This window comes from Archocentrus centrarchus, unplaced genomic scaffold (genome assembly GCF_007364275.1).
Source record: "Archocentrus centrarchus isolate MPI-CPG fArcCen1 unplaced genomic scaffold, fArcCen1 scaffold_128_ctg1, whole genome shotgun sequence".
Taxonomy (NCBI): Eukaryota; Metazoa; Chordata; class Actinopteri; order Cichliformes; family Cichlidae; genus Archocentrus; species Archocentrus centrarchus.
In genome coordinates this window covers 37,622-49,622 of record NW_022060173.1, presented here as the reverse complement: position 1 = coordinate 49,622, position 12,001 = coordinate 37,622, and the positions used below count along the sequence as shown (strand labels likewise).

Below are 12,001 nucleotides of genomic sequence, written 5' to 3'. Positions count from 1 at the left end.
ATCAGTGTGATGTAACAGTGATGTTACAGTAACTACAGTAAATGTTTCAGAGGAACTGACTGACAGTCTGACAGCTGCAGCTGCCTCATTATAAATCCGTGACATCATCGCTGTCTCCGTCCTTACAGCCTGACGAGTGAACGACTGTAAAAGCTTCATGTTACAAAAATAACAAACTAACGTCTAACTGGGATTTCAGAGCTTGTAGAAACACAAACGTCTGCAGATGAATTGGCTCCTCTGATCGCTTTGCAGCGTCTTTATGAATGAGGAAATGAATGGGAGTGTCAGACAGGTGGTTCAGGTGCAGCAGGAGGGGAGGAGTCAGAGAGACACTCAGAGTTTGTTGGATAAAACCTGCCAGCGAGCAGGTTCACAGAGTCTGTTACCTCGGTAACAGTTAAGAAAATGTGTGGCTAAAACAAAATACAATACAATACAATACAATAAAAAGTCAGCAAGCCTTGAAATTTCCTGTAAAGCAGTACCCTAAACAGACCAATAAATGGGGCTCTTGCACCATTTACTCTGTGACGTATCTCTGCTATACCCATTTTTATACTGTTTATGATTATTTAGGTGCATTGGCCTCTCCTTTATGGAAGTGACAAAAAACCAGAATAAAGAGAAAAACTCTATAACATAACTTAGACAGGGGTAGATGCCAGAGATGTCCAAAATTTTAATAGTAGATGTATGAGTTCATATATCTACTAAATCTTTTGAAATTGACATAAACAAAAACATAACATAAAACCAAACAATACAAGACACCCATGCACACAGACACACAGTGTTGTGATCTCACATATGTGATGTTTTGAATATGTAGAAAGTTTGGAAAGAAGGAAATCTTACTGTAACATATTTAATTTATACAATTCAGATATATAAAACAAACATATAATGTGTCACATTATGTCACAAAAATGTGATTGGTCAGTTTCAATGAAAGTGGAATGTCCTGGAATAACATTAATTAGTGTTTAATAATTCAAAATGAGTAATCAGTATAAAATATAGAATATGTAAGAGAAGGAGAGACACACTTCAGACTTTATGGACCTTTTACTGCAGTGGCCACCATCGTTGTTTGGTGCTGATTGTACTTCATGGTTTGTGCTGCTGTCTTATGGTTGGTATTCAGAAATGTCCTGCCATTGGTTTATGAAATCCTGTCAGTTGCTAAAGTGTTTTCTTTTTCTTTGTGTTTTAAAATTTTGCTTAAAATAAAGTTTTGTTTTTGAAAGAAATGTTTGTGTATTTTATTTTTGGAGTAACCAGACTGTAATATTATGTTAGGCCAGCTTGCTGTCAGAGAAGAACAATGAGTGAGACCAACAACTGCAGCAAACTGCGCTAACTTCATATTTGAAATAGCATAACAGCTGGGCCCACTGGAGCCCACAGTGAAACATGAAGTTGACCCACCACAGTAAAATCCTGAGTGTCAAATAAGCAGTGTCAGAACATGTAAACTCTATAAGAGTCAATTCAACACCAGTGAGTGTAAAATGCCTGCTTATGTTCTGCAGTGTTGGTGTAAATATTCAGAGTTAAAATAGTTTTTTTAAAAATAACTCTTTACAGTGTAACTTGTCAAGTGTTAAAGGAAATGCATTCGGTCAGAGTTAATAAAACACTATAATGCAGTGTTAATGAAAATTCTCCAAACTGAGTGTAAAAAAAGTACTCTGAAAAGCTCCGCCCCCTTCCACTTCGTGCCAGACTGAAGAGAATTTTATCAGCGCCATCTTCAACTTCTCCGCCTTGCTGGAAAAGTCTCGGTAAGTTTGCTCAGTTTTTCATTTTTTTCCTGAATTTTCACTGTTGTTACACTCAAAGCAGCATATTAAAATAACACGGTTCTTCAGACATAAAAAATATGCTTTTCACGTGACAGATGTGCCAGGAGTTGTTAGCTAGCTTAAACCTTTAAAATTTGATCCTATTTAGCATTAAATAAAGATGGCATTTTAGACATAAAATTGCATTAACGGGTCACTATGCTTCCAAACGTTGATAGGAACCTATAAAATATACTTTGGGGCTGATTTTGGGAATTGATTTTATACACCTGCCTCAAGGTATCCAAACCAAGTTGCATGCGCAAACCCCGTGTTAAGTTTTTAATTTGCCTCGGGGGAAACTCCTGCGGGAGCTGTGGTTCCTCTGAAAAAGCATGAAATGTATCGTCGGTGTTAATTAAATCTCAGCTATTTCTACTTTTTAATGGTATTTTATTAAAGTTATGCTTGTTACTACCGAACGTTTTTCAACGGACATGAAATAGTCCTCAGATGAATACCAAATAAGCACCTACATTTGTGGTTTGATTAAAGTAATTCATGAGGAAAAACAGTGTTTTAGTCGTTGATCGCCAGGCGCTGCGCCTTGCTGAAACGCCCTTGCTGAAAAGGAAATCTGTTTACTTTCGGAACTCTGCTGTCACAGCATTTAGCAAACAGGAGCGCACCCAGCGGACTCAGCACCGGCTGGATCGCTGCTACAGTATTATCGCTGCTTGCTTCATATCAGTCTGTCCGCACACACCTAAAGAGGCAGAGCCCTTACTGAGACTGAGCTCAGGTGGAGCAAAAGGAGACGTTTTTCTAGCATCCAAAAGAAGTCCCCCCGTAACCACCCACTATTAAATCTTTACTGGGAAATAGCTGGAGGTCCTCCATCAACCACCTGATCAGCAAGTGAAGAAAAGAGAGCTGTAGCTTGTACCTGCTCCATCCACCCTGTTTGTTTCACACAGGGAAAAACTGCAGTACATAAGTTAAAATATGCAGATGAACTGTAATACGAAAAAAGTACTTCTTATCCAATTACTTCAGTAATCAATGGAGTTATCGATAGAATACTTGATTACTAAAGTTGCAGCCCTAATTTAATTTGCTCCTTTAGGACAGCACCACCACAAGATGTGTGAGAGATGTATGGTCAAGGCATAATTGAAAAGTTCCCAAACCTGCGTGATCCATGTTCCAAAAATGGATATGTAAGTATTATATCCAATATCCAAGTTGTTTTAAATTATTTATCTTTTGACCCAAATGCTGTCTTTCTAATAAAATAGCCTGTTAACCTATTTTAAAGGAACATTTCTATTATGGTGAAAGTGGCATTTGTTACTTAGCATGGAGGCTTAAAACCATCCAGAGGAAGAGCACCTTATCAGAGGGGAGAAGATCATCGTGTCAGCTGACTGGGGGTGGACCAACAGCCAGAGGAGATGCTTCATTTAACCCCCGAGGTGACCCTAAGAGAAGAGCCATATAAGGAAGCTATTTCCTTCATGAAATATTCTTCTGATGAGGATGCTATCAGGAACAAAATGAAGATGATGTTTGATTACCGTTGCAAGATGGTCCTGGATAAAAACAGATCATCTGACGTCTTGACTGCATTTCCTCGCTTCAGAGATGTCAGAGGCGTGGTAATTCAGCATTTTACACAAATAGCCTTTTGATGTACAGTTGTGTGTTCCTAAGTGAATTGACTTGTTTTCTAAAATGAAAACTGTTACTCCTTTGCTTTGTTTGTATTACATGTCCGTCCACTAGGGGCACTGTTATGCGAGGAGTGTTGATGTCTTGGGGGGTTCTGCCTGGTGTACAGGGAATGTTGTTTGTTCGGGTGTGGGACTACGTGGAATAAAGATGGAGTAAAGAAGCAAGTTATCTTTATTGACTAACATTGGTAGCAGAGGATGGTTAGTAACTACAGAGTTCCGCCAACGTTTGAAGAAGGGAAGCCTTACGAAAGCTGGAAGAATGAAGTCAACATTTGGACGAGAGTTACAGATTTGGAGAAGAAAAAGCAAGCGCTTGCTGTCGCCCTGGCGCTGTCTGGAAGAGCGCGGGACACGGCGATGGACATTCCGGTAGACGATCTAAATAAAGACACGGGAATGACCACATTGTTTGCTAAACTAGATGGCTTGTTTCTAAAAGAGGAAAAGGACAGGATCTATGAGGCGTACTTGGATTTTGACCGTATCATAAAAGAAGTAAACATGTCGATGGCGGACTATATTATTGATTTTGAGCAGCGTTACTCGCGCATGAAGAAATACAACATGGAGCTACCTGACGCGGTTTTGGCCTTTAAGCTTTTGGATACCGCGTGTTTGGATATAACGGATAGACAGTTGGCTTTAACGGCATGCTCAGATGTAACATTTGCTTCTATGAAGTCCGCATTGAAGAGAATATTTGGAGAGAAAAGAGGTGCGGCAGCAGAAGGCATTAGCCAGGAGTCTGTATTTGTAACGGAGCAACGGCGGCAAAAGGGCAAGTACTGGCGGCAAAGTCCCCATCAGAAAACTCCGCATCCCGGTACAAACCCGCTGGATAAGTACGGACGACGGTCAAAATGTGCAGTGTGCCAAAGTACTTTTCACTGGGCTAAAAACTGCCCGCACAAAGCTGATAGTGTTAAAATTGCTGAGGACACAAACGACGTGGAAGAGTGCAATCTAACTCTGTACACCAAAGAATCACCAACAGATGCAGAAATATTCATGACAGAATGTTTTGACTCGGCAATAATAGACACTGCTTGCACTAGGACAGTTTGTGGACAAGAGTGGTTGGACAACTACAGTACTATACTCCAAAAGAAAAGTCTGAAGATTATGAAAGAGACAGAAACACAGAGCCACAGGCCCTTCAAGTTTGGTGATGGAAAAATCGTCTACTCCATCAAAAAGGTAAAAATACCTGCTAAAATTGGCAACACAAAGTGTAATATAGAAACTGAAGTAGTACCTGTTAACATCCCGCTGCTTCTGAGTAAAACCTCATTAAAAAGGGCAGGGACTGTTTTGGACATGGATAGGGACAGTGCAGTGATGTTCAACCAGCCTGTCAAACTGGACTTTACCAGTTCAGGTCATTACTGCGTGAACATTGTGGACAGTAAAAATCTTATTCACTTTGATGAGCTATTAGAAACTACTGAGGAAGAAATACTGACTGCAACAGACAAAATGGACATAAGTGAAAAGATGAAAGTTCTGGAGAAACTTCATAAACAGTTTGGACACGCCTCTGCTGATAAAATACAGAGACTTTTGACTAATTCTGGCAACAAAGACACAGAATGTGGTAGCCTGCTGAAAAGGGTTGTGGACCAGTGTGAAGTGTGTCAAAGGTATTGTAAGATCAAACCAAAACCTGCTGTCGGCTTACCATTGGCATCTACATACAATGAAACAGTTGCCGTAGATCTGCACGAACTTGAACCTGGGGTTTGGTACCTACACATTATTGACCAGTTCACCCGTTTCAGTGCTGGTAGTGTCTTAACCACCAAGAGGTCTTTTGAAATAGTCAAACGTTTTATACATGATTGGCTCAGTGTGCATGGCCCACCACAAAAGTTGTTCAGTGATAATGGTGGTGAATTTAATAACGAGGAAGTGAGAGACATGGCCGAGAACTTTAATATTGAAGTTAAGACAACACCTGCTTACAGTCCATGGAGCAATGGACTGTTAGAGCGCCATAATCAAACTCTGACGGAGATCCTACTGAAAGTCAAAGCAAGTACTAGATGTGACTGGAGCACTGCTATGGCCTGGGCCCTGATGGCAAAGAACTCCATGCAAAGTGTCCATGGATACAGCCCACATCAACTGGTGTTCGGCCAGAATCCCAACCTGCCCTCTGTATTAACAGATAAAGCTCCAGCTCTAGAGGGCACCACCAAGAGTGAATGGGTTGCCAAGCACATTTCAGCCCTGCATGTTGCAAGAAAAGCTTTTACGGAAGCAGAATGTTCAGAAAGGATACGCAGAGCACTAAAGAAACAGCTGCGGCCCGTAGACGAGCGATATCAAACTGGAGACAAAGTCTTTTACAAAAGAGTGGATTGTCCAGAATGGAAAGGACCAGGAGTGGTGATTGGTCAAGATGGTGCAGTTGTTTTTGTTAGACACGGAGGCATCTGTGTCAGAGTGCATCAACTCAGATTGAGAAAAGTTACTCACGAGAATGAAGCACCTCACTCTACATGCAATGAAGAGCATAATCAAGGACAACATACAGTGGACATCATTGAAGAGAATGTAGGAGAAGACATTATTGCAGAAAATCCTGAGAATTATCCTTTGCCTGCTCCTGAAAATGCAGAGGCCAAGAGACAGCACAATGGGAACACCATCATAAAGACAGGTCAAATTGTGACATTCAGAAATGCAGAGGGGGTCTCACAAAAGGCCAGAGTTGTGGGGCGTGCAGGTAAAGCAACTGGGAAATACAAGAACTGGTTTAACTTGGTGCTGCTTGAGCCTGCAGAAGTGGCTGGCAACAGTGAATCAGCTGATCTGTCACAGTTGGAGGATCTTCACGTCCAGGCAGATGCTGAGGATACGGATACGCACGAGAATGTTTTTGTGAGCAAGGACATGTCGTTTGATGAAGCAAAGGAAAATGAAATAAAAAGCTGGAAACAGAACCACATGTTTGAAGAAATGGAGGACAAAGGACAAAAGTGCGTCTCCACCCGTTGGGTGTGCACTCTCAAAGAGACTGAAAATGGAATAATACCAAAAGCAAGACTTGTTGCACGAGGATTTGAGGAGCTACAAGCTTCTGACCTACAAAAGGACTCTCCAACCTGTGCCTCAGAGTCACTGAGACTTCTGGTGGCAGTTATATGTCAAAAACAATGGGAACTTCACTCTATGGACATTAAATCTGCCTTTTTGCAAGGTATGCAACTGTCCAGAGACATTTTCATCAAACCTCCCCCAGAGGCCAATAGAACAGGTGTGCTTTGGAAACTAAAAAAATGTGTGTATGGTCTAGCTGATGCTTCATTGTATTGGTATAACAGGGTAAAAAGCATCATGGTGGAAGCAGGAGGCATCATGTCTAAGGTGGACCCTGCAGTTTTCTATTGGCTGGATGAGCACAAAAATGTATCTGGTGTACTTGCTTGTCATGTTGATGATTTTATATGGGGTGGATCACACATGTTTGCAGAGTCAGTCATACCCCACCTGAGATCAAAGTTTGATGTCGGTCGTGAAGCACACAATAGTTTTTCGTATGTGGGGGTAGATCTTGTTACTGAAGGTCAGAAGGTACAAATACACCAAGAAACATACATTCAGCACCTGCAGTCCATACACCTCTCACCCTCACGAGCAGCAGAGTCAGCTTCACCTCTCACTGAAAAGGAGACAGAGCAGCTCAGATCAAAGATAGGCCAACTTCTGTGGGTGGCAAGACAGAGCAGGCCTGATGTCATGTTCGATGCTAGTAATTTAGCATCGGGTCTCAAGCATGCTACAGTACAGACCATTAAAGAAGCAAACAGAGTTGTGTGTAAGCTCAAGGCCAAGTCAGTTGAATTGAATTTTCAACACCTTGGGGAAGACAGTAACTTAAAGATGGTTACATTCACTGATGCATCTCTTGGAAATCTTTCAGATGGGGGTACTCAAGGTGGGCACTTCATTGTTTTAATGGGTGACAATGGGCGGTTCTCTCCCATTTCATGGCAGTCAAAGAGAATTAAGAGAGTTGTCAGAAGCACACTGGCAGGTGAAACACTCGCGATGTCTGAGGGGATCGATAATGCCATTTTTCTTTCCACACTCTTTTCTGAACTCAGTGACGGTAGTACTGCTTGTCCTCCACCAATATTCTGTGTGACCGATAACTTCTCTCTTGTAGATGCTCTTAAGTCAACTAAGTTTGTTACAGAGAAAAGGTTACGCCTGGAAATCAGTTTGATCAAAGTGCAAACTGAGAAAGTTCAAGTGTTGTGGTCTCAAACAAAAGACCAACTCGCAGATTGTTTAACAAAGAGGGGAGCATCCACAACCTCACTCCTTAAGGCTCTTTATGAAGGACATTGGTTTCTTCCATAAATTGATTCGCAAGATGTTTCGCATTCTACCAGTTTGGAACTGGTCTAACAAAAGAAAGGAAAAAAAAAATCCTTAATGGTTGTGTTTTGTCATGAGTTTTAATATATACATCTTTGTTTCTTTTTCTTTTAAGAAAAGTGGGAGATTGTTACTCCTTTGCTTTGTTTGTATTACATGTCCGTCCACTAGGGGCACTGTTATGCGAGGAGTGTTGATGTTTTGGGGGGTTCTGCCTGGTGTACAGGGAATGTTGTTTGTTCGGGTGTGGGACTACGCGGAATAAAGATGGAGTAAAGAAGCAAGTTATCTTTATTGACTAACAAAAACCTTCTAAAATAGCTATACATCTCATTTTGGGCAAACTCCACACTTTACTTTTGATGCTTTACCTAAGTATGTTTGGTCACAATCCAATCCTAATATCAAATCTTTAAAAAAATGAAATCAAAGAAGGTAGTTTGTGATCATGAGTTGATCACACAATCCAGTAAGATCTTTGTTTTTTAAATTAATAACCTCTTTAAACAAACCTGCCCCTGAAATAAAGGCCTGGAGATGAATTGGCTTCGTGTTATGTTGCAATAAGCTCTTTTTCCACATGTTTAGATTGATCAAGACTTCATTCTGGAACTTGGAGAAGATGTAGCTTCCAGGTTTTTGGAGAGGTTAGTGCCAACATTTTTTTCCCCCCATTTTCTGCATAAACTGCAAACATTCGCTTTATATTGGAATACTTTTGTTTTTATTTTAAATAATTTTTCAACATGGTAGTGTATGGTTTGCAGTGATTATTTTCAATGTGTTTGTATTAATTTTCATGAGTGATGTACTTCTTGTCTTATTGTTTTCTGTGCTCAATTAATAGAATGCCTTTTACTTTAGGTGGCCGACTGTTTTCAAGCAGAAAGTTATCCAGCAGAGCAAGACTCTCCCTACCTCAACCGACCTTGAAGAACTGATCTACTGTGCTGAAGGAACTTCAAGTGAGGAGGCACTGGATGAGACCCTCTGGTAGTTTAAATTATGTTCTGTAGGACTTAAACTTTTCTCTTTAAAGTATTAAGTAGGTGGGGGAATAATAAAGAATTTTTGATTTAATTTAAGTTTTGGCTTTAAAGGAATAGCCTTTTTGAATGTTTTTTTCCTTTATTTTCACGTTCTGTGTTATTTCTGTTTTCACAGGCTGGGACAGCGATCTTGCTTCCATCATTCTCCTGCTCCACCTGTCTCCTCCTTCCTGTCAGGGCCACAAAAGACCTGGCAAGGTTTCTCCATCCCAGGATGAGAAGCACCATGTGGTCTTCCAGAAGGTTTGTAATGTATGTTAATTTTTGCAACAACTATTATCTGTTCCCTTTCTCCTCTTTTTCTATGATTCTTTTCATATATGAAATGGATTCTGTTTTAAAATTATACGGAACCAATTTTATTCCTTTTATTACTATGTATTTCTTTGTTTGGGGGCAGAGAGTGTTGGTTAGGTGTTGATTTGAACTTTGACAGGGAAAGCTTCTAGCAGTTTTTGACAGAAAATTTTAATCCCACCTATTTTCCTTTTTTTACTTCATATTTTTCATACTTAGAGTGGAACAAGCATCCAGGAACATGTTGATGCCATCAACTCCACTACGCAACCCTACCCACTTGCTGTTGGGACAAAGACCATCCACGAGTTCTTCATTGTTCTGGACAAGCAGGTCGTACCATGCAAGTCAACCAGCTCACTTGGAGCTTTGATGAACTTTTTAACGTTTACTTCGTATTTGGAACGGTTTATAATCAAACGTTCCACAACATGTACGTCTTGGAACTTGGAGAATTAAAGGAAGTTGCTGAAATTGCTTCAGAACTTTGTAGTGAACTCTCTCCATGTCAAACACAAAATTACTTTGAACTGGGGCTACAGAATTTTATTGGCAACAACAGCAACATATTCCTAATTGTGACTGGTAATCTAAAGATCTAATTTAAAAAGCTTTTGTGTAATTTTTAGCAAAAAATTTTACGTGACCTTAAGAAAATGGGTACTTTTAACTTTGTCACTGACCAATTGATATTTGTTTGTTAAAAATGGCACTAGTGTCAAGTTCTTTAAAAAATATGTATTTCTTAGATAAATGGATAAAGATGTTCCAGTAAATTCACATTGTGTTAGAAAAGTTTTTTCTTTGTGATCAAACTGAAAATGCAGAGAAGCCTTTAAGTGCAATTTATTTTTGTACTGAACTTAATAAATTAATAAGACAAGGAAGATGGGTTCTTTTTGTGCTACAAACATTTTTGGCTGTATGTCGGTAAGAAATATTAACAACAGGTTTATAAAAACAGTATATAATTGTGTACATTTTTTTGACACTGACTGGATTAGTTACAAGTTAACACTGTGTTTAGAGTTACATTTAATTAACAGAATTAAACAGATCTTACACTTAAGAAGAAAATTGTAGGAGTTGATTTAGATCGGTATTGTAACGTTGTAAACACACTTCCAAAGTCGGCGATATTCACAACAAAGGTCGTCTTTATTAACAGAAAAACGGCTGCTGTAGGCCACAGCCACGCCAACCACAACTGCAACAGCGGAACAGCAACACACACACAGGCAAGCTCTCGGTCTTTTTCTCTCTCTCCATGCTGCCTTCACGAACCTCCCGAACAGTCCGAAATCCCACAACATCAACACGCTCTCTAACTAAGAGAATCGCTACAGTATGTTAACGTAACATTAAGTTATTCAGATAACCATAGCATAAAGAACATACTAACAAGTTAACCAAACCATCAATCCATTGAATTCTTCATCCTCGGTGTCACTTCTAAACAACTCCGTACACTCCGTAGACGAAGCGCCGCTTCCTCTTCTGTGTCACGTTAGTCAGACTCGTCGTCAACTGCAGTTCCAATTATTCCAGCCTTTCTGAATCCCAACAGGATGGTTTGTCACTGAAGCCCATGTTTTCTTGATCCATCCAATGACTTCCAGGAAAGTTGGGTGGCGCATTCTCCCAGTTGCCGTTAAGCTGTGCTCTCCATCCACCATCCACTGCGCCCACAGGTTACGCAAGACTGCCTTAAAGCTGCAGTTCACGGAGATGTCAAGTGGCTGGAGTATTTTGGTTCATGTGTTATAAATGTCACATATACGTCGCTCCGGAGTATAGGTCGCACCCCCAGCCAAACTATGAAAAAAAGTGCGACTTATACTCCGGAAAATACGGTAACACTTGAAAAGTAGCAGTGTCATATTTAAATAACACTTTGATTGTTATTTATCTCATAGAGTAGAAGTATATTAACACTGTGAATGTTGATTAAATTTTACTCTATAACTAAATTTAACTCTAATCAGAGTAAAATCAACTCTGAAAATGTAACACTGAGCTCAGTGTAATTTTAACACTGTACAGGACGGGACCATATGTTCACTGGCTCAGTGTTAAAATTGACTCTTTTAGTGTTGCATTAACACTGCCCATTTTACTGTGAACAGCCAGAATAAGGTAAGGCAAGGTTTAATGCACCTATTTATGTCAATGAAAAGTGACGCCTCTTTAGTTTCATTTGTAAACCTCTACATTTGACTGCAATGGGGCCTATTTCAGGAAGCTGGTTTAGCTACCAACTCTGGGCTTGCTAACCCTAAAATGAGGAAAACTCAGGTTTTCACTTTCAGAAAGAGCATTAACTTCAACTCTGGGTCAGTTTGTGGGGCTCCAGACTCTGTGAACCTAACCTGCTAGCTGGTAACCATCTCACTGGCATGTTTTATCTAACACACTGAGTGTCTCTCTGACTCCTCCCCTCCTGCTGCACCTGAAGCACCTGTTTAATGTTCCAATTCATTTCCTCATTCATAAAGTCGCTGTCAAAGCGATCATAGGAGCAACTTAATTTGCAGACATTTATGTTTTTATAAGCACTGAAATCCCAGTTAGACATTAGTTTATTTTTTGTACGTAACATTAGAGCTTTTATAGTCATTGTCAATATGGCAGAGACAGCGATTACATCACAGATTTATAATCAGCCCAGCTGCAGCTGTCAGACTGTTAGTCAGTGCCTCTAAAATATATAGTGTATTTTACTGCAGCATCACAGTTCAATTTCAGT

The 12,001-nt window shown here is 40.1% G+C and overlaps 1 long non-coding RNA gene across 1 annotated transcript; it reads left to right on the top strand.

Annotated features, from left to right (window-relative positions):
- The first annotated feature begins 8,773 nt into the window (after nucleotides 1-8,773).
- LOC115775433 (uncharacterized) lies at nucleotides 8,774-9,809 on the top strand. The gene is made up of 3 exons (XR_004019319.1): nucleotides 8,774-8,902; nucleotides 9,074-9,201; nucleotides 9,475-9,809. It is a non-coding gene; the product is annotated as an uncharacterized LOC115775433 (long non-coding RNA).
- The last annotated feature ends 2,192 nt before the right edge of the window (nucleotides 9,810-12,001 follow it).